At 45.6% G+C, this 2,778-nt stretch overlaps 1 protein-coding gene across 1 annotated transcript in view; it reads right to left on the reverse strand.

The window, feature by feature from the left end:
• Positions 1–1,486, reverse strand: part of slc7a14a (solute carrier family 7 member 14a) — a 32,405-nt gene extending 30,919 nt beyond the window's left edge. The window contains exon 1 of the mRNA XM_084044784.1: positions 1,458–1,486. The gene's annotated coding sequence lies outside the window, so the exon portion shown is untranslated. The remainder of the gene's footprint in view (positions 1–1,457) is intronic.
• Between the last annotated feature and the right edge of the window lie 1,292 nt (positions 1,487–2,778).

The raw sequence follows: 2,778 nt of genomic DNA on the forward strand, positions 1-2,778 counted from the left end.
GAGAGAGAGAGAGAGAGAGAGAGAGAGAGAGAGAGAGAGAGAGAGAGAGAGAGAGATCTGGTCATGTCATTAGGGATTAGCCCAGATCCAATGCTTGAAGCTTTCTGTGAGTGCTTACAGCTCATGCTTATAGTTACACTGTTACACACACACACTCACTGTTTGTTTGTTTGTGTGTGTGTGTGAGAGAGAGAGAGGCTAAAGAGAGTTGTTGTTTTGTCACAGATCAGAAGGCATGAACTAATAGGATCTATACAGATAGGCTCATCCAAAGGCGCCCTAGGAGTAGCACCAGCCAGGGGTTGGAAACTCAATAGCATCTCATTGCATCACACCTCTCCTCTCCTCTCCTCTCCTCTGAGCACAAAGACAATAGAAGCATCACGGGTTCAAGTCAAAATCCCTGTTTCTCACACACACATGCGCGCGCACGCGCGAGTCAAACAATCAATTTCTCATCATGATATCAGCAGACGGACGGACGGATTTCTGCCGCAGACTCACCAACAATAGACTTTATGCGATGTAGTGAAACGTCCCACCCTTTATAGCCTACGGTGTCCGAGTTGGGTTAGCCGCGCCTCCATCTCTCTCTCTCTCTCTCTCTCTCTCTCTCTCTCTCTCTCTCTCTCTCTCTCTCTCTCTCTCTCTCTCTCTCTCTCTCCTCTCGAAACCCCAGACGGACGGAGTCTGTAGCAGTGTTGCCAGGTTTTGCGAGAGAAACGAGCAACCAGGTCTATGAAAACAAAAGAAGCGAGCCCTTCGCCCCTAGACTTGAAAATAGCCGATCTACAAGCTCATAACGTGTTTTTTGAAAAATGTGGAATATTTTCTAAACATTTTAACAACACAAATCTTGAATGGGGGTCCGCGGACAACATAGGCTATATTAATTTGGGGGGCTTGACATGAAAATGTGTGAGAACCACTGGTTTATACAACAATAGGAAACAAGCCCCAAATATGCAACTTCACTTTAGAAACACGCCCAAAAAAACTCAACCCGCAAACTACCGATATTTACAAGCAACTTTACAGAAAAACAAGCCAAAAGTTGCTTCTAATAAGCAGACATGGCAACACTGCTGCTGTACCGCAACTCCGGTCCCGGTGGGAAAAGCGACGCCCGCGCCGAGCCCTCTCTCTCTTCTCTCTATCTGGAATACTGTATACACACGCACGGTGCGCGCTCACTCCGGGCAGGTGAGCTTCGGCGAACGAAACATCCCTAAAAAAAATGCGAGGCTATGCTCACAGTCATCAAACCTATGTGATGGCATATTACGCTATAATACAATTATGCGTCATATATAGGCTATACTATCGCTCAGGAACTGCATAGACATGACAGGGAAGACCAGCCTATATACCAGAGAGAGAGAGAAAGAGAGAGACAAGGTTATACGGATTAGCCCTGGAGAGATATCAGAGGAATTAAAGGGGAAAAGCGCACTCACTTTGACCCGGGTGGTTAAAGGATGCCCATGTTGTCGGATGCTGCAGTCAGTCAGTCAGCCAGGAGCAGCAGCAGCATCTCTCGGCTGCTCGGCGCGGAGGGGGGCGGGGCGGGGCGGCTGTGGGCTGATGATGTAAAAAGCCTTAAATCATTCAGAAGTCCGCTGCACAGCACCACGTGACCGCCCACACTGTCTGTCTATTATTTATCCGGTATGCTTCCTGATTCCCCCTCCTCTCCTCCTCTCCTCCTCGATCTCCTCCTCCCATCGCCCTCCTTTAGGCCAGTGGTTCTCAACCTTTGGGTTGGGGGGGGGGGGGGTAGTCCCAGGAATTTGAAGACCTTTTTTAATACCTAAAAAAAATTTAAAGAAAAGAAAAAGACCATTACTGCATCAACAGTAATAAACAAACTATAGCCTAGGCCTACTATAAAAAACTGGTCAAACATTGGCTAAAGATTGTCAATAATATGAGAAAGACGTGAAAATAGCCGATCTACAAGCTCACTACAAGCTTGTGAGCTTGTAGATATGCTATTTTCACAATAGGCTACTTACTGTATCCGTGGAACTACAAGGCCCTCAATAACCAGGCTCCCCGCTTCCTCTCTGACCTACGTCAAACGCCACACCCCCTCCTGCTCCTTCAGGCCTGGTGATGCCAACCCCCTGGACTTCCCCAAAAAACAAATAAACGCACCTGGGGTGACAGGGCTTTTTAAGTTGCAGCCCCCTCCCTCTGGAACCCACTCCCACCTCACCTCACATCAAACTCTTGCCGTGTTCAAAGCCTCCCTCAAAACCCACCTTTTCAGACTTTCTTTCTCCGTCTAAGTGAAACCAAATCTCCCTTTCTGCGTTTTAGTCTTAGCTTAAATGTTTTTAGCCTTTTAACTTTTTCACTCCTACTAAAGTTGTTTATTTTGATTTGTTTTGTAAAGCGACTTTGGGTACTAAGAAAAGCGCTATATAAGTATGCATCTGCCACGACAATAATTGACACTATACTCTCTACTTAGCCAGTATATAGCGCTGGGTGATTTCTTGTACATGGAAGTGAGGACAGACTCCTTAAACCCTTCCTATTTCTTCTTACTTTAACGAGCACCTCCCACTGGCTGTGCATGAGTGCTGTCTAATTGGAAACCTACAGTACTTTGACATTTTATTACAGTCCAATCATCTAAAGGTAGACTATAATTTAATATAGTATAAAGTACTTATATACTACTGATTATATTATACTCAGTGAGAAAGTACTTGGTATTTATAGGGAAATATGAACTGCTTCGCTGTTTGTTTACAGACCTGGATATTAGAG

This window comes from Gymnoscopelus microlampas, assembly GCF_963454915.1.
Source record: "Gymnoscopelus microlampas genome assembly, chromosome: 20".
Lineage (NCBI taxonomy): Eukaryota > Metazoa > Chordata > Actinopteri > Myctophiformes > Myctophidae > Gymnoscopelus > Gymnoscopelus microlampas.